The sequence below is a fragment of the Hypanus sabinus genome, chromosome 13, assembly GCF_030144855.1.
Source record: "Hypanus sabinus isolate sHypSab1 chromosome 13, sHypSab1.hap1, whole genome shotgun sequence".
In the NCBI taxonomy this organism is placed as follows: Eukaryota; Metazoa; Chordata; class Chondrichthyes; order Myliobatiformes; family Dasyatidae; genus Hypanus; species Hypanus sabinus.
In genome coordinates this window covers 76,130,625-76,151,025 of record NC_082718.1, presented here as the reverse complement: position 1 = coordinate 76,151,025, position 20,401 = coordinate 76,130,625, and the positions used below count along the sequence as shown (strand labels likewise).

Genomic DNA, 20,401 nt, shown 5'->3' with positions numbered 1-20,401 from the left:
GCCGGATTGATTGCCAGTCTGCGGTCGCTCAGGCATTGGCAGAGCTGGCGCAAATGTACCACGCACTCTTGGTGTGAACTGCTGACCACCAGGATATCGTCCAAGTAAATGAAAACAAAATCCAGGCCGCGTCCCACCAAGTCCATAAGCCTATGGAAAGTGTGGGCTGCATTCTTAAGACCGAAAGGCATCCTCAGGAATTCGAACAAGTCGAATGGGGTGATGAGGGCTGTCTTGGGCACGTCGTCGGGGTGCACTGGGATCTGATGGTATCCCCTGACCAGATCATTTTTGGAGAAGATGGTCACTCCGTACAGGTTCGCTGTGAAGTCCTGGACATGGGGTACTGGGTATCTGTCAGCGGTTGTGGCATTGTTGAGCCTTCAGTAGTCTCTGCAGGGCCTCCATCCTCCTGCGGACTTGGGCACCATGTGCAGCGGGGATGCCCACGGACTGTCTGAGTGGAGTACGATTCCCATCTCTTCCATCTTACGGAACTCCTTGGCGAGGTGGAGCTTGTCGGGTGGGAGCCTGCGAGCTCGGGCGTGCAGCGGCGGTCCTTGTGTGGGGATGTGGTGCTGCACGCCATGCTTAGGGTCGGCCGTGGAGAACTGCGGGGTGACTATGGAGGGGAATTCCGCCAACACCCTGGCGAATTCGTTACCCAAGAGGGTCACAGAATCCAGGTGGAGGGCTGGTAGCTTGGCTTCTCCGAGCTGGAAAGTCTGGAACGCCTCGGCGTGGACCAAACGCCGGCCTTTTAGGTTGAGCAGGAGGCAGTTGGCTCATAGGAAATCTGCCCCTAGTAGTGGCTGTGGCACCGCTGCCAACGTGAAAGTCCAAGTGAAACAGCTGGACCCGAAATGCAGTGTGATAGTTCGCAGGCCGTACGTCCAAATATTGGTGCCATTTGTGGTGGTGAGTTCAGGGCCTGGGACCACGTTACGAGTGTCCATGTTCGGGGGGGGGGGGGGGGGAGTACACTGATTTTGGCCCCGGTGTCTACCAGGAAGTGCCGCCTGGAGTGCCGGTCCCAGGGGTACAGGGGGCTGTCTCAGTGGCCAGCCGCCATAGCCATTCGCAACGGCTGGCTCCGGCATTCCCCAGAAAAGCACATGGTGGACGGCAACAACACGCGCCTGAGCCCCATCTTCGGTGATAGAAACACCATTGTTCCGAACTTTCGTCTTTTTCCCCCGTGGGTCTTGGCGGCTTCGGTTGCGGGGCCTGGGCTTTGGGGTGTGCGATCGTGGCTAGGCCAGTGGAGGCTGCTCCGTGTTGCTTGCTCTGCCAAAGGACATCTGCTTTAGCCGCGATTCTGCGTGCGTCGCTGAAATCCTCACTCGCAAGGAGGAGGCGAATGTCCTCTGGCATTTGCTCGAGGAACAAGTGTTCAAATAAAAGGCACGTCTTATGGCCGTCCACGAGCACCAGCATGTCATTCATGAGCTCGGGTGGTGTGCGGTCGCCCAGGCTGTCCATGTGTAGGAGTCGCCCAGGCTGTCCATGTGTAGGAGTCGCCCAGGCTGTCCATGTGTAGGAGTCGCCCAGGCTGTCCATGTGTAGGAGTCGCCCAGACTGTCCATGTGTAGGTTCGCAGCGGGAGAGTCCGAAGGTACAGATCAGAAGCACCTTAAACTTAGTGTACCTGTCCTCTGTTGGTGGCTGGCGTAGGAAGTCGATGATCCGGCCTGCCGTCTCCTGGTCGAGCGTGCTGACCACGTAGTAGTACTGCGTGGCGTTGGCTGTAATGTCTCTGATATTGTACTGGGCCTCAGCCTGCTCGAACCAAACCTGGGGCTGAGTGGCCCAGAAAGTTGGGAGCTTCAGAGCGACCGCACTGTGCGAATTGCTTGGTTTTATGGCTGGTTGCAGAGTCGCCGGTTCCAAATGCCGTCTGCAACGTCAGGGTCACCAACGTAGTCGCGCGCGAAGGGCTACAAAAGGAACACCAGAGGCAGAGAGAGCTGAACTTGGAATGACTTTACTGATTCAAACTCGCGCGCTTAAATCTCCCCTCACATGGGTCCCTGTGACCACCAGAGCGGACGTGACCGTCCCCGGAAGGTCCGCCCCAAGTGGGCCCCACGTCTGTCTGTGGCTCCCGATGGCGGTCCGAGTCCTGTGTGTGCGGACCAACACAATATATTGATTTAATATAAAAACAAGATAAACATTACTTACCTTCATGAGACTTTTAACAAATATATTTTGTCTTCTTTTGATTTCTTCCTTTTTCTTAATCACATATTCTTTCCGTAACTCAGACTCAAACACTAGCTTCAGTTTTCCTTCTATTTCAGTCTGATGTTGTGTTTTATAGTGTCTATTAAGATCATGTCTTCTATTACGTGAGAAAGTGTTTTCACTAACAATGCACAATGGTTTTCCCGATGGACCCACTATAAATAAGAACTCATTTTCCCACTGTTCATTGAATTCATGCTTATTATCACTTTCTGCTTTTCATTTGCACTGTGATGGGTAACTGAATGTAAAAACAAGGCTTAATTTTCGAAAAAGTACAGAACTGCAAATGTTCACAAAGGACGAACAAAGCACAACTCAAAGCATGAGTGTCAATTGTAAACTGACTGGCAAAAACAGCAGACGCCTGGCGCCTCAGGATCAAACAAGTATCAAACATGTGTTGAACAGTTATGGAATGACTGCAGAACAAAAACCCTTCTTTCCTAGTTTGACTCATTGAACATTCTTTTTCTTTTCTTTTCCAATATTTTTATTAATTTACATATAAGATTACAGTACAAAAAAAAATATATATACAAACGTTTGTATATCAATACATTATACTAAATCACATATAAAGACTCCTTACCCTATATTCATACAGGTTGATTAGTTTGTAACATTAAAATATAGTAATTTTATTATATAAAAAAATCTAACCCACTACCAAGACCAAAGCTGATTAGTAAAGAAAAAAAGGAAAATATAAATATTAGTCATCATCTGTGCAAATCAAAGGTTTTGAAAATAATTCAGAATAGGTCCCCACAATGTTTGACAGTCTTGAGCAGATTCAGAGATTGAAGATCGAATCTTCACTAAATTTAAACATGACATCACATCACATAACCATTGGGCATGCATGGGAGGGGGGGGGCTGCATCTTTCCATTTAAGCAAGCGCGTCAGTCTGGCCATAAGAGAAATAAAAGCCAAAATGTGCAAGTCAGATGACTCCAAAATAATATCCTTTCCTCCAACAATACTAAATAAAGCGGTCAAAGGATTAGGCAAAAGGTTTATTTTGAAAAGTATCGAGAAAGTTTGAAATACTTCTTTACAATATTTTCCAAGACTTGGACATGACCAATACATATGAATGAGTGAAACTTCTCCATTATTACATTTGTTGTAATACGGAGATATATTTAAATAAAAAACAGACAACTTATCCTTGGTCATTTGGGCCCTATGGACCACTTTAAATTGTAGGAGAGAGTGGCGGGCGCATAATGATGCAGTGTTAACCAATTAAAAAATTTGATTCCAAGTTTCCTCAAAAATTGAAGTCTGTAAATCTTGTTCCCAAAGATTTTTAATTTTATCAAAAGGAACACTTCTCATTCCCAACAGCATATTATAAATATCAGATATAGATCCATTATAAAAAGATTTCAAATTAAAAATTACATCCAGTAGGTTCTTATCAGGACTTTGAGGAAACGTACTTATTTGAGACCATAAAAAATCTCTTATTTGTAGGTATCAAGAAAAATGAGTTTTGGGTAAACTATATTTAGTTGACAGTTGTTCAAACGAAAAGAGACTTCCCTCTACAAACACATCCTGAAAGCATTTAATACCTAATCTATCCCATTCTTTAAAAGCCACATCAATCATAGAGGGTTTAAAAAAATAATCAGAAAAAATGGGACTCGAAAGAGAAAATCTCAATAAGCCAAAGTATTTTCGGAATTGTATCCAAATTCTCATGTGCTTAACTACCAGATTATCAGTTAACTTACTCAGAGACAAAGGAAGTGAGGATCCAAGAAGAGAAATAACAGAAAATTTATTAACAGAATTAGCTTCTAAAAAAAACCCACATCGGGCAATCCTCATGATTAATGTAATATAACCAAAATGTAAGATTTCTTATATTAACTGCCCAATAATAAAATCTAAAGTTTGGTAAGGCTAATCCTTCATTCTTTTTACCTTTCTGAAGATTAATTTTATTTAATCTAGAACACTTATTCTTCCATATATAAGAAGATATAATAGAGTCAAGAGAATCAAAAAAAGGTTTAGGAATTAAAACAGGCAATGCCTGAAAAAGATATATAAATTTAGGTAATATAATCATTTTGATAGAGTAATTTCGGCCAATCAGCGATAATGAAAGAGGCAACCAATTTGATAGTATCCTTTTTACATGATTCAATAGGGTAAGAAAATTTTCTTTAAATAGATACTTATAGTTTTTAGTGATTGTTACACCTAAATAGGTAAATTGGTTTCTTACAATTTTAAAAGGAAGGTTAGAAATTATTCAAAGGGAAAAGTTCACTTTTATATAAGTTTAATTTATAACCTGAGAACTAACTAAAACAGGAGAGTAAAGAAAGTGCATGGGGTAATGAAGTCTCAACATTAGAAATAAATAGCAGCATATCATCAGCGTACAGTAAGATTTTGTGAATAGTGTTTCTCCTTAAAATACCAGATTCTCGAAAGGCAATGGCTAAGGGTTCTAAGGCCAGATCAAAAAGGAAAGGGCTCAACAGACAGCCTTGTCTAGTGCCATGTTGAAGCTTAAATGGTTTAGAATTATGAGAATTAGTGACAACCCCAGCAGACACCATCACTTAAATTTGCCTTCAAGTACACACCATCATGGCTTCCAATACACCTGCCTTCCTCTCTTGGTATAAAATCTTACAAATCCACACCTATGAACAACATTCCAGCAGATTGTCCTCACAACTTTCCAGAACAATGAGAAATGATTGTTAAATCTTGACCTGCTGAATACATCCACATCGCAGGAGTGAGTAAAAACGATAAGCCAAATGACTATAACACCTAAACATAAGACCCAATCAAATCCACCTTCCAAGCTCAATATATACAACTATAGTTTGTAACAGCATAATGGACAAAAATCCATTTCCCCCATGAATCTCACTCTCCTATGCTGATAGCTCAGCATATGTTATTTTTTCTGCCAGATACTTTTCCAGCTCACTTTCAACTACTGCAAGTGAATTTGCCTCCATTCCCACCTCTAGAAATGCATTTCAGTTTCTGGACAAACACACACAAAATGGTGGGGGAGCTCAGCAGGTCAGGCATTATCTATGGAGGGGAATAAATAGTTGACATTTTGGCCTGAGAACCTTTAGTAGGACCAGAAAGGAAGGGGACAGAAGCCAGAACAAGAAGGTGGGGGAAGGAGTACAGTTGGCAGGTGATAGGTACAAGTAGGTGAGGAGGAAGGTGGGTAGGGGAGGGGATGAGGGGAAGAGATAAAGAGCTGATGGAAGAGGAATCCAGTAGGAGAGGAGAGGACAGTGAACCATGGAAGAAAGGGATGGAACGTGGGAATGAGAAGGAGGTGATGGGCAGCTGAAGAGTAGAGAAGGGATGAAACAGTAACCAGAATGGGGAATGGAATAAAGAGAAAGAGAGATTATTAGAAGATGATTTGTGCAGTTCTGGTCACCAAATTACAGGAAAGATACTGATAAGGTTGAAAGAGTGCAGAGAAGGTTTACAAGGATGTTGCCAGGACTTAAGAAACTGAGTTACAGAGAAAGGTTGAATAGGAGGACTTTATTCCCCGGAGCATAGAAAAATGAGGGGAGACTTGATAGAGGTATATAAAATTATGATGGGTATAGAAAGAGTAAATGCAAGCAGGCTTTTTCCACTGAGGCTAGGGGAGAAAAAAAAGAGGACATGGTTTAAGGGTGAAGGGGGAAAAGTTTAAAGGAAATATTAGGGGAGCTTCTTCACACAGAGAGTGGTGGGAGAGTGGAATGAGCTGCCAGATGAAGTGGTAAATGCAGGCTCACTTTTAACATTTAAGAAAAACTTGGACAGGTACATGGATGAGAGGTGTATGGAGGCATATGGGCCAGGTGTTGGTCAGTAGGACTAGGCAGAAAAGTGGTTCAGCACAGCCAAGAAGGGCCAAAAGGCCTGTTTCTGTGCTGCAATGTTCTATGTTTCTATGGAAGGAGCTAAATAAAGTAATTTAATCCATTGAATGAAATTGGGTCCAAAATTGAATTTTTCTAATGTTTTAAACAAAATAATTCCATTCAACTCTGTCGAAAGCTTTCTCAGCATCTAGGGATACCACTCATTCCAATATCATGTCAGAAGGAGAATAAATATCATTTAATAACTGATGAAAATTAAAGTGAGAATATCAACTTTTGATAAATCCAGTTGGGTTATCAGAAATGACAGATGGTAAAATATTTTCAATCCTATGGGCCAAAACTTTAGATAGGATCTTAGAATCAACATTCAATAAAGAAATTGGTCTGTAAGAGGAGCATTCAGTTGGATCCTTATTCTTTTTACCAATAAGCAAAAAGAAACCTCATAAAAAGATTGAGGAAGTCTGCCCGACTTGAATGAATCCGAAAAAACTGAACATAAATTAGGTATAAGCAATGAGGGAAAGATCTTGTAAAACTCTCCAGAAAATCCATCTGGGCCCGGAACTTCCCTCAAATGGAATGAGCACATAGCCTCAACAATTTCCTCAAAAGAAATAGGTTGTTCCAACAACTTTCTGCTGTCGGCAGAAATTGTAGGAATGTTTAGTTGATCTAAAAAATTGTTCATTATAGTGTTATCCTTAGAAGATTCAGAACTATAGAAATTAGAATAAAATTCTCTAAAAGTATCATTTATTTCTAAATAATCAGTTGTCTTATCACCATTAGCTTTGCATATTTCTTTAATCTGCTGTTTAAGCTATAAAGGTTTTAATTTTATCAGCCAATAATTTATCTGTTTTAACTCCATGAATATAAAATTGACTTTTACCTTTTAGGAGTTGGGTTTCATTTGCAGATGTTAAAAGGAGATCATATTTAGTTTTAGTTTCAACACGTCTTTTATATAATGCAGTTTCTGGAGCCAAGGCATACTCTAGGTCTAATTGTTTCAGTTGATTAGCTAAATCACTTCTCTCTTTATTAGCTTTTTTTCTTAATACTTGCAGTATAAGAAATAATTTGTCCATAAAGGCATCCCATCTGATAAGACTAGCAGTCACATCTTTTTTTATTAGTTTTTTTATATATTTTACAGATTAAAAAACCTCAAATCACAATGAGGAACATTAATACAGTGCAAAATTAAGCATACAATGACAATATGATACAGAGAAAGAGAATTTTTTAAAAAAGCACCTAAATTGAAGACAAGTAAACTTAGTGTCCTCCCCAAGCCCCACAACACAAAAAAAAACTCCAGACCAACCACAACACAATATAGAGAATATAAATCAGGACAATCAAACTCCCAGACTGTGAATACACTTAGCAACAGAGGATAATAATGCCTACTGCCAGAAAAAAAAGAGAGCTGAAAGCATGGGACCGAAAAGAAAAAAAAAACCCTAATCAAGAGGAAGGTTATGAAAGTACTCGATAAAAGGTACTTTTATGGAACTTTAGGTCCGACTTAAGAACTGAATAATGAATTTTTTCGAGGTCCAAGCAGGCCATAATGTCGTTAAGCCATTGAGCATGAGTGGGCGGGGCAACATCTCTCCATCTAAGGAGGATCAAGCGTCTAGCCAGGAGAGAGGCAAAGGATAATATTCGGCATTTAGTCGGACTCAGACGTAAATCTGTCTCGCCCCAGAAACCGAGAAAAACAATTAAGGGGTTTGGTTCTAGGTGCTGATTCAGAATATACGATAACGTAGTGAAGACATCTTTCCAAAATTTCTCCAATCTAGGACAGAACCAGTACATATGAATGAGAGAGGCCTCGCCCCTCTTGCATTTATCACAGAGCGGACTCATGTCAGGGTAGAATCAAGATAGTTTAGATTTAGACTTATGGGCTCTATGAACAATCTTAAACTGTAAAAGACAGTGGCGAGCATAAAGAGAGGTTGAGTTAACCGATTTGAGAATCGAGTCCCAGCTCTCATCAGATAAGGAGGTATTTAAATCATGCTCCCATGCCATTTTAATTTTATCCACAGGGGCCCTTCGTAAGGCTGTTAATTTATCTTGGATAATTGATATTAAACCTTTACCTAGTGGATTAATGGAAAGGAATAAGTCCATAGCATTTTTCGCAGGCATTTCAGGAAAGTTAGGAATTAAAGGAGCAATAAAGTGTCTAATTTGGAGATATCTAAAAAAATGAGCATTGGGAAGATTGAACTTAACAGAGAGCTGCTGAAAAGAAGCGAAGCGATTATCAATGAAGAGATCTTCAAAACGTCTAATGCCCTTCCTATACCAAACCTGGAATGCTGAATCGTACATGGTAGGTAAAAAAAAGGTAATTATGTACGACAGGGCTGGAAACGGAAAAACCATGGAAACCATAGCATTTCCTAAACTGAGCCCATATACGCAAAGTGTGTCTAACAAGAGGATTAGCTATTAGTCTGGACAGACTGCTAGGGAGTGCAGAGCCAAGAAGTGCAGAGATAGATAATTCTTTAGTGGAGCTCAACTCCATTGCCACCCAATTAGGGCACTTGGGTTGGCCATGGAAGAAAGGCCAAAAGGTAGCACAACGTATATTAGCTGCCCAATAATATAGACGAAAGTTAGGTAAAGCCATGCCACCCTCTTTTTTAGATTTTTGGAGATGGATTTTATTAATTCTAGAGCGCTTATTCTTCCACAGATATGACAAAATAATAGAGTCTAAGGAATCAAAAAAAGATTTAGGAATAAAAATTGGGATAGATTGAAATAAGTATAAAAATTTGGGGAGAACATACATTTTAACAACATTAATATGACCTACCAAAGACATAGATAGAAGTGACCATTGTACCAGACTCTGTTTTATAGTATATGAAAGATTGGCAAAGTTTTCATGAAAGAGATCTTTAAACTTCCTTGTGACTGTAATTCCAAGATAAGTAAATTGATTATGGACTACTTTAAAAGGGAGATCACGAAATGTTAATTCTTGTGCTTCTTTATTAATTGAGAAAAGTTCACTCTTATGTAAATTAAGTTTATAGCCAGAGATCTGGCTAAACTGGTCAAAAAGTGAAAACATTGGAGGTAAGGATGTAGACGGATTTGAGAGAAAGAGTAATAAGTCATCAACATAAAGAGACACTTTATGCTCAACACCCCCTCTCCAGATCCCGGTCAATTCAGGACAATTTTGAAATGCTATCGCCAAAGGTTCTATAGCCAAATCAAAGAGAAAGGGACTTAAGGGGCATCCCTGATGGGTGCCATGTTTGAGATTAAATACCTGGGATTTCTGAAAATTAGTTAAAACAGAAGCAGTAGGACACAGGTACAGCAATTTGATCCAAGAGATGAAACCTTGACCGAGGTCCAATTTTTCTAAGACTACAAAAAGGTAGTTCCACTCTATACGATCAAATGCTTTCTCCGCATCGAGGGAAATAACACATTCAGGAATCCCAATTGGAGGTAATAAGATATTAAATAAACGCTGAATGTTAAAAAAAGGGAGACGGTTTTTAATAAAACCTGATTGGTCATCAGAGATAATGGAGGGAATAACGGTTTCTAACCTATGTGCCAAAACTTTAGCTAAGATCTTTACATCAACATTGAGCAAAGAAATCGGCCTATACGAGGAACACTCTGGTGGGTCTTTGCCCTTCTTTAATAGATGCCTCATTGATAATAGATGCCTCATTGAAAAAGGGTGGCAATTTGCTGTAATTAAACGAATCAGATAATACTGAAAGTAACTGAGGAGAAAGAAGTGAAGAGAATGATTTATAAAATTCTACAGGGAACCCATCGAGTCCAGGAGATTTCCCTGAGGACAGTGCAGAAATTGCAAAAGTTATTTCTTCTGATGATACAGGCGCATTAAGTTTGGCTTTAGAATCAAATGGAAGTGAAGGAATATTCAGATTCTTTAAAAATTGATCAGCAGAGATATTGTCATTTGAAGATTCAGAGGAATAAAGCCAAGAATAAAAATTTTTAAATGCATCATTAATTTCTAAATGATCCGATGTAAAGTCTCCGTTCTCCTTCCGGATCTTTGTAATATGTTGTTTGGCTTTGGAACGCCTCAGCTGATTGGCTAGAAATTTACCAGACTTATCCCCATGAATGTAAAAGCGACTCTTGCTTTTGAGAAGTTGGCGTTCGACAGGTTGAGTAGACAGAAGATTAAATTTAGTTTGCAGTTCAACACGCTTCTTGTATAGTTCAGGGTTCTTAGTTTGAGCATACAGTTGATCCAATTCTTTAATCTGGTTAATGAGGTCTAATCGATCTGCACAGGATCTTCTGTTGAGATTTGCTGTGTAAGAGATTATTTGACCCCTCAAATATGCTTTCATGGCATCCCAGACAATCTGCGATGACACTTCAGGTGATGTATTAGTGTTAAAATAAAAGGTTATCTGATCCTTGATAATTTTTAAAAATCATCATCCGATAATAAAGTTGAATCAAACCGCCAGTGTTTATTCCTCTGAGGGAGACCAGGAAAGTTCAGCGAGAGAGTAATTGGGGCATGGTCAGAAATCAGTGTACTCTGATAGTCACAAGAGTAGGCCAATAGGATAAGTTGTTTATCGAGTAAGAGATAGTCAATTCTAGTGAAGGTATGGTGAACACGTGAAAAAAAAGAATAATCTCTCTCAGTAGGATGAAGGAAACGCCATATATCAGAGATACCAAAATTAGAGAGAAACGATTGGAGAGCTAAGGCAGATTTAGTAGGTGATCTGCTAACAGAGGACGATCGATCCAGATTAGGATCTAACCAACAGTTGAAGTCACCACCCAGTATAAGAGAGTATGAGTTTAAGTCTGGTAGTGAAGAAAAAAATACGTTCAAAAAAGTTAACATCATCAAAGTTGGGGGCATACAGATTTGCTGGTACAACTTTAGTGTTGTATAGTTTACCAGAAACAATAATAAAATGGCCATTTGTATCAGATATTTTATTATGGAGTTCAAAAGGAATACTTGAGTTAATAAGAATGGAGACTCCCCTAGCTTTAGCGGCAAAGGATAAATGAAAATGCTGACCCGCCCATTTTGACAAAAGCCGGGAGTTATCAGAACAATGAATATGAGTTTCTTGAAGGAAAGCAATGTCAGCTTTGAGTTGTTTGATATGTGAGAATACCTTCCTCCTTTTAACAGGGTGATTCAATCCCTTTACATTCCAGCTCACGAATTTAAGTGCACTAGCCATTATCAATTACTAATGCATAAAAGGCAGCAGGCATATAAAAAGTCAAGCAATACGATAGCAGTCTGGGAGCAGAAACGTAAGCATAGATTCGTGAAATCAAAACATAAACATGTCCTGAGCAATAAAGACAAACAATAAATACAGTGAGTGATGTTGGAACTGTAAAACCAACCCCATCCACACAACCCAAAACTAGACGGCTACCAAAAAAAGCAGCTAACCCTACCAAAAAAATTAACCCAAATATAACTTCCAGATCTGTGTCATTAACAGCAGTTCCGTATAAATACTCTAGCAAATAGTAACTAGTTTATGCACTAGAAAACATAACTACAAATTGGAACATCTTCTGCAGAAATATAAAACTTAATACAGAGAAAATCGGAAGAAAACCAAAACTAACCTACCCCCGAAAAATTATGGAAGAATAAAGTAAGAGAAAGGGGGAAAAAAAGGGAGGAAGGGGAAAATTATAGATTCAAGAAGAGTACTTATCAACCATTTACAGAGAGGAAAAAAAAATCAAAGATTAAAAGAAAAGGTGAAAAAAAATAAAAATATAAAAAATAATCAGCAGTTAAACTGTGAACCAACAAACAGGGAGGCCTTCAAAAAAGACTTCAAACCTCCAAAACAAGTTAGAGTCAATTGTAGAACTCTATAGACAAAGTTATACAAGAATAAAATAGATTACACAAGTACTATTTAAACGTCCATAGGGAAACATTAAGCACAGAATGTCTATTTAAAAAAGACACTCCAAATCCAGGGAGAGATTGTCAACAGCCCTTCGAGTTTCAATAAATAATATCTGAGTGATTCAAGTAAAGTCTGAGTCCGGGAAAAGTAATTTTACTACGAGAAGTACTTAACCACCATTTTAGGAGGACCGATCGGGTTCCGAAGATGGCTGGATAGCCAGAAGACTTGCAACAAATGCCTCAGCATCCTTCACTGACTTAAACCACTTATATTTTCCAGTATTAAGCATGATTCGTAAATCGGCAGGAGTGCGAAGAGAGGGTTTAAAACCACGATCAAAAAGCACTTTCATTACGCCTTTAAACTCAGTGCGCATCTTTAAGGTCTGGGGTGCAAAATCTTCCACAAAGCGAATGATTGTATTTTGGAAAGTAAAAGTACCTCTGCGACGTGCCTCCATAATCAGACGGTGTTTTACCTGGTATTGATGGAAGCATAAAATTACCAGTCGCAGGCGGGAGCCCAGAATTCGGGGGGGAACGTAGACCCTGTGTGCCCTCTCGAGCTCGGGCAGATTCGGAAGCAAATCTTTCCCGAGTATCTCACAGAGAAACTCGGCGAAAAACTTCACGGTTGATCCCTGTTCGGTGGCCTCTGGCAACCCAAGAATTCGAAGGTTACAACGTCTGCTCCGATTTTCGAGATCGACCATTTTAGAAAGGAGTTTATTATTTTTTTCTTCTTGGCTGGAACAGAGAGTCTCCAAGTATCGAACACGACTTTCTAAATTTACAGAAGTCGAATCGATGCGAGATAAGGGTTCAGCATGTTCGTCCACTCTATCGTTGATCCAATCCAGTTTGGCTTCCAGCTGTTTGAAAGCGGTTCTATAAAATATTGTCGCGGTGTTGTTCCAGCGCAGCGAGGGTCTCAGAAGGCATAACTGGAACTTCCTTTCTCCCGGTTTTAGAACTCTTGCTAGGCATTGTAAGGTAGATGTGTTCACAGGCAAGTAAGAGGTACCGAAAAAGTTCCCGACTAAGGTTTAAAAAATGGAGACATTTAGTGCAAAGATAGCGAAAATAACGGAACAAAAGTTCGGAGCAGCTAAGCAATCGCCATCTTACCGCAAGTCCTAGAAGTCACCTCTAACGTATTCTCTTCAAAAAAAAAGTAATTTGTCTCTCCCGTAAACTTTAAAAAAATCTTTATCAGACAACAAAGTTAGATTAAATCACCAAAACTACTTGTTTGAAGAAGGCCTTGGTGATGTAAAAAGATAGGAGCACAGGAGCATGATCTGAGACAGCAATCTCTTTATATTCACAGGATCGAACTGATGGAATCATTCAGCTATCAATAAAAATTAATCAATCCTGGAATATGTATGATGGACATGAGAGAAGAATGAATATTCCTTGTCTACTGGATGAAAAAAGTCAAGCATCAACAATATCACATTTCATTAAAAAAGATTTAATAAACACAGCTGATTTATTAGGTATCATTGGTTTAGAAGATGAATGATCTAAAACTGGATCCAAGCAACAATTAAAGTCTCCACCCATCACCAATGAGTACAGACTTAAATCTGGCAAAAATGAAAAAAAAAATGCTCAAAGAAACCTGGGTCATTTATATTTGGAGCATGCACATTGGCAAATACCATTCGTTTGTTATTAAGTTTCCCTGATACTATAACAAAACGCCCATTAGTATCAGAAATTACTTTATGTTGAACAAAGGGAACTTTATTATCTATAAGGATCGAAACCCCTCTGGCTTTGTCCTGAAACAAGGAATGGAAAAGAGACCCCCCCCCCCAATCGATTAAAAAGGCATGAATTGTCACACTTACATACATGGATTTTTTGAAGAGAAACTGGTACCTTAAGTTTTTTAATATAGGCAAAAATCTTATTTCTTTTCACAGGGTGATTTAGCCCTTTCACGTTAAAACTAAGCAAATTAATACTTCGATCCATTTTTAAACTATTTATAAGGTTAAAGTAGCAATCAGAGAAATGTATATTAAACCCAAATAATAAACCTTGAGATATATTAGCTAAGCAAAAGAATTGACTAAATTCCCACATCTGCTTCAAGAAAAAAGAACTTCCCGTCCCCCTTCCTCCTCCCAAAGAGAGAAAATCAGTCAAAGAAAATCCACTATCTACTCCACTGAAAACATCCCCTTAGAAAGCCTGTTGGAACTGCTCCAAAGAATTCAGGGTTATTTACTGTTCCAACAAAGACTAAATAATATACAGTGAAAATCAAGCTTAAGCAGGTTTATCAAAGTGCAATTATTCATACTGAAAAATATTAAGCAGTCATTTTTTAATATATAGCATTTCTATTTTTACAAGATTTTTAATCTATTCAATATATGTATACAGTCATTTTTTTAGTCTAAAAACTCTTGCACCTGCTCCTTCGTATAAAACCATTTAAATGATCCATCTTCCATTGTGATTCTCAGTTGAGCCGGAGAACAAAGAGAAGGCTTAAAGTTTTGGCTGTATAGCTCCGCCGTAATTTTAATTTAACACATTCTGCCATAACTTCTGATGAAAAATCTTCGACAATACAAATCTTCTGATCTTGGTAGTCAATCATACCTTTTCCACGGGCAACACTAATCAGATGATCCTTTATTTGAAATTCATGGAAACATATAATGACTGATCTTGGTTTTGATTTTGAAGTTGATCTGTAGATAGGTGATCTGTGAGCACATTCAATCAAAGGCAGAGACTTTATAATATCAGGGAATAATTCCATCAAAAGGTTTGCAAAAAATTCTTTAGGATTATCTCCTTCCATTTGCTCTCAAAGTCCCAAGATTCGTAAGTTGTCCCTCCTATTTCTGTTTTCCAAATCAATAATCTTCCGTCTCAGTATTTTGTTGGACTTGGATTGTTTTTCACACAGCTTTTGCAAACCATCCACCCTCTCGTTGAGTATAGTAATAACCTCTTCATGTTCCTTTATCTTCTTATCATATTTGGTTAGAATTGCTTGAATATCTTCTAAGTTTGTACCTATTTGTTTAATTTCAGTGTTGTTTTGTTGCGAATCAGTCGACAGTTCTTTTCTGAACTGTTGAAACTCCTCAGTAAGCTTTGAATTGAACCCGTAATAGCTTCCAAAGCTGCTTTGGTAGTCATAGTAATATAATAACCCATCTAACTGTAATATTTCAAAAGGTTGGAGACAAAAGTAAGTAAGTTAGGAGCACCAGCAGAGAGCTGTTACTCCATCAGCAACCAGCAGGCAAACTTTAAATCTAAGACAAATTAATGTGAAAGAAAAACATGAGGAAATCTGCAGATGCTGGAAATTCAAGCAACACACACAAAATGCTGGTGGAATGCAGCAGGCCAGGCAGCATCTATAGGGAGAAGCGCTGTCGACGTTTCAGACCGAAATCTCAGCCCGAAACGTCAACAGCGCTTCTCCCTATAGATGCTGCCTGGCCTGTGCGTTCCACCAGCATTTTGTGTGTGTTGCTGTAATGTGAAAGAAGATGACATTCGCCAAAAGATTTGCACGAAATAATAAAATCACTAAAAATAATCGCTAAGTTTTAGATTTATTCTCAGTAAAACCCATTTCTAGCTCTAAACTGCTTGAATTCCTGATATAGATTTTTTTTCTACAAATCAGTTTCTGGCTAATACTTTTTGCATGAGTAGGCTTACTTTTTAAATATTATCACTGGGGTGCAATGCGCCACTTTTGGTGCATGCGCCATAGGTTGGCCATCCCTGCTTTAGTTTATTTTGCACAAGGACTCTTTGCACCTCTGTATTTTGAATTCTTTCCCCACCAAAATAATAGTCTGCCTGTTTATTTCTTCCAACAATGCGCATGACCATACATTTTCCAACACTGTATTTCATTTGCCACTTCATTGCCCATTCCCCTAAACTATCTAAGTCTCTCTGCAGGCTCTCTGTTTCCTCAACACTACCTGCTCCTCCACCTATCTTTGTGGCAAACTTAGCCACAAATCCATTAATCCCATAGTCCAAATCATTGACATAATTTGTAAAAAGCAGCAGTCCCAATACTGACCCCTGTGGAACTCCACTGGTAACTGGCAGCCAGCTAGAATAGGATCCCTTTATTCCCACTCTGTTTTCTGCCAATCAACCAATGCTTCATCCATGCTAGTAACTTCCTTGTAATTCCTGGGCTCTTATCTTGCTAAGCAGCCTCATGTGCAGCACCTTGTCAAAGACCTTCTGAAAATACAAGTATACCACATCCTCTGCATCTCCTTGTAATTTCCTCAAAAAATTGTAGTAGTTTAGTCAGGCAGGATTTTCCTTTCAGGAAACTTTGGCCTATCTTGTCATGTATCTCCAGGAATTCTGTAATCTCATCCCTAACAACTGATTCCAACAACTTCCCAACCATGGATGTCAGGCTAACAGGTCTAAAGTTTCATTTCCACTGCCTTCCACCCTTCTTAAATAGCAGAGTAACATTTGCAATCAGCCATTCAGTCATCAGCTGATCCAATTCTTCCAATCATCCCCATTCCCATGCTTTCTCCCCATACCCTTTGATGTCCCGATTAATCAAGAACCTATCTATCTCTGCCTTAAATGCACCCAACGACTTGGCCTCCATAACTGCTTGTGCCAACAAATTCCACAGATTTACCACCCTCTGACTAAAGTAATTTCTCCACACCTCTGTTTTAAATGGACATCCTTCACTCCTAAAGTCACACCCTCTTGTCCTAGACTCCCCTACCATGGGAATTAACTTTGCCATATCTAATTCGTTCAGGTCTTTTAATATTTGGAATGTTTCTATGAGATCCCCACCTCATTCTCCTGAACTCCAGGGAATACAGCCCAAGCACTGCCACATGTTCCTCATACTGAAACCCTTTCATTCCTGGAATCGTTCTCATGAATTTTCGCTGAACCCTTTCCAACGTCAGTATATCCTTTCTAAAATAAGGAGCCCAAAACTGCACACAATACTCTAAGTGTGGTCTCACGAGTGCCTTATAGAGCCTCAACATCACATCCCTGCTCTTATATTCTAAACTTCTAGAAATGAATGCCAACATTGCATTCGCCTTCTTCGCCACCAACTCGACCTGGAGGTTAACCTTTAGGGTATCCTGCACAAGGACTCCCAAGTCCCTTTGCATCTCTGCATTTTGAATTCTCACCCCATCTAAATAATAGTCTGCCTGTTTATTTCTTCCACCAAAGTGCATGACCATATACTTTCCAACATTATATTTGATTTGACACTGCTTTGCCCATTCCCCTAAATTATCCAAGTCTCTCTCCAGGCTCTCTGTTTCCTCAATGCTACCCGCTCCTCCACTTATTTTTGTATCATTGGCAAATTTAGTCACAAATCCATTAATCCCATAGTCCAAATCATTGACATGCATCATAAAAAATAGCAGTTCCAACACCAACTCCTGTGGAACTCTACTGGTAACCGGCAACCAGCCAGAATAGGATCGATTTATTCCCACTCTGTCTTCTGCCAATCAACCAATGCTCCACCCATGCTAGTAACTTCACTGTAATTCCATGGGCTCTTATCTTGTTAAGCAGCCTCATGTGTGGCACCTTGTCAAAGACCTTCCGAAGATACAATTACACCACATCCTCTGCATCTCCTTGTAATTTCCTCAAAAAATTGAAGTAGGTTCGTCAGGCAGGATTTTCCTTTCAGGAAACTTTGGCCTATCTTGTCATGTATCTCCAGGTATTCTGTAATCTCATCCCTAACAACTGATTCCAACAACTTCCCAACCATGGATGTCAGGCTAACAGGTCTATAGTTTCATTTCCACTGCCTCCCGCCCTTCTTAAACAGCAGAGTAACATCTGCAATATTCCAGTCATCCGGTACAATGCCAGAATCTATCGATTCTTGAAGATCATTGTTAATGCCTCTGCAATCTTTCCAGCTACTTCCTTCAGAACCCAAGGGTGTATTCCATCAGGTCCAGGAGATTTATCCACCCTCAGACCATTAAGCTTCCTGAGCACCTTCTCAATCGTAATTTTCACTGCACAAACTTCACTTCATGATACTCTTGAATGTCCAGTATACTGCAGATGTTTTCTACTGTGAAGACTGATGCAAAATACGCTTTCAGTTCCTCTGCCACCTCTGTATCTCTTATTACAATATCTCCAGTGTCATCTTTTATTGGTCCTATATCTACCCTCAACTCTCTTGTACCCTTTATATATTTCAAAAAGCTCCTAGTATCTTCTTTGATATTAGTTGCCAGCTTCCTTTCATAATTCATCCTTTCCTTCCTAATGACCTTCTTAGTTTCCTTCTACAAGTTTTTAAAAGCTTCCCAATGCTCTATCTTCCCACTAGCTTTGGCTTCCTTGTATGCCATTTATTTTGCTTTTACTTTGATTTCACTTGTCAGCCACAGTAGTGTCCTTCTTCCATTCGAAAATTTCTTCTTATTTGGAATATATCTGTCTTGCACTTCCCTCTTTTTTTTTGCAGAAACTCTATTCATTGCTGCTCTGCTGTCTTTCCTGCTCTTGTCCCTTTTCAGTCAACTTTGGCCAGTTCCCCTCTCATGCCATTGTAATTTCCTCTAACTCCACTGAAATACCGGCACATTGGAATTTAGTTTCTCCTTCTCAAATTTCAAAGTGAACTCAATTATATTGTGATCACTGTTTTCTAAGGGTTCCTTAACCTTAAGCTCTCTTAAGATCTCTCCAGATCATTGCACAACACCCAATCCAGCACAGCTGATCCCCTAGTTGTTCTAAAAAACCATCCCTTAGACATTCTACAAATTCTTTCTCCTGAGGTCCAGTACTGGCCTGGTTTTCCCAATCCACTTTCATGTTAAAATCCCTAGTGATTATCATGACTTTGCCTTTCTGACACGCCTTTTCTATCTCCTGCTGTAATTTGTAATCCACATCCCGGCTGCTGATTGGAGACCTGTATACAACTACCGTTAGGGTCCTTTTACCATTGCCATTTCTTAACTCAACCCATAGAGAACTCTACACCTTCCGATCTTATGTCATCCCTTTCTAATGATTTAATATTATTTCTTATACACAGGGCCACACCACCCCCTCTGCCTACTAACCTATCTCTGATACACCATATAGCCTTGTACATTCAACTCCCGATAGCAGCCAAGTTTCAGAGATGGCGACAATGTCATACTTGCCAAACAGTAGCTGAATTTCAAGATACTCCAAATTGACTGGAAGAACTGGCAAATTAATGTCAGCCCCTTTACTACACTAAATATCTGGTATCAAGGCCTTAGTTACAATCAGTTATGCAGGGCAGGAAAGATAGCTTGTACACCTCATACCAAAGATAAACAGATGAACAGAAGTTTCAAGGGTAGTGACTAAAGCCTCTGTGCAAAAATACATCCCCTCTAACTCCTGGAAATCTCTAGTGCGCGACCACTTGTAGTGAGAAGGGACATAAGGGAAGGTATGAAGAACCTCGAGGCCAGAGGAGCACAGAAAGGGCCGGTCTGGGCAGAGGGAAGGGCTCTCCAACTCACTAACCCACCAATCCCACGAATTACCACTTGCCCCATCTGTGGAAGGGTGGACATTTTCCACATTGGCCTAATAGAAACACCCGAAACCCACAAAACTAAGGGCAAGTTAGTCTTCCTCAACTCGGAGGTACTACTCAATAATTCATTTCAACGTCAGCATAAGCAACAACATTATGGAGTTATTTATAACTTAATTTCTCTCAGAAGGTATTATGAACGGTTTCACTCTTCATCATGGACTTTAAAGATTAACGTTCTTAATGACTTTGATTAACCAGAATGATTCACCCTTCGATACTCAGCTTAAACCATACCTCAAAGAAACGAATCCCATGTGTGAATGACGTCATCGCTTTGTGTGGTGACGCAATTACGTAGGCTATGGTTCTGCGGGCGCTACGACCCGGCTAAGTGGTGCAATGGGCTCTCTGCCCCTTTGCCTTTTTGCTGGTTTACCCTCACTCGTCCTGGGCCAGGACGGAGCTCCGGGTTCCCCAGAGCGGCCTTTCAGTGTGCTGAAGTACCAGAACGTCGGTAAGGACAATCCGGGTCCCGTACCCACTCGAGCCGGGCGGCCTGCGGGTTGCCCGATTGAGTGATCGGCGGTTGCTCCTGCCACGCAAAAATGTCGGAGGGAATTTGACCTTTAAGAGAAGAATTAAAGGGGAAGGAAAGCCTCTTTAGGCCAGGTTCGATAGGTGTTTGAATCTTGAACCAAGGGAGACCTTGGGTTTCAAG

At 40.0% G+C, this 20,401-nt stretch overlaps 1 long non-coding RNA gene across 1 annotated transcript in view; it reads right to left on the bottom strand.

Moving 5' to 3' along the window:
* LOC132403999 (uncharacterized) overlaps positions 1-20,060 on the bottom strand; it is a 50,084-nt gene extending 30,024 nt beyond the window's left edge. Inside the window, exon 1 of the long non-coding RNA XR_009515408.1 lies at positions 19,978-20,060. This is a non-coding gene — a long non-coding RNA (uncharacterized LOC132403999). The remainder of the gene's footprint in view (positions 1-19,977) is intronic.
* Positions 20,061-20,401: the final 341 nt, after the last annotated feature.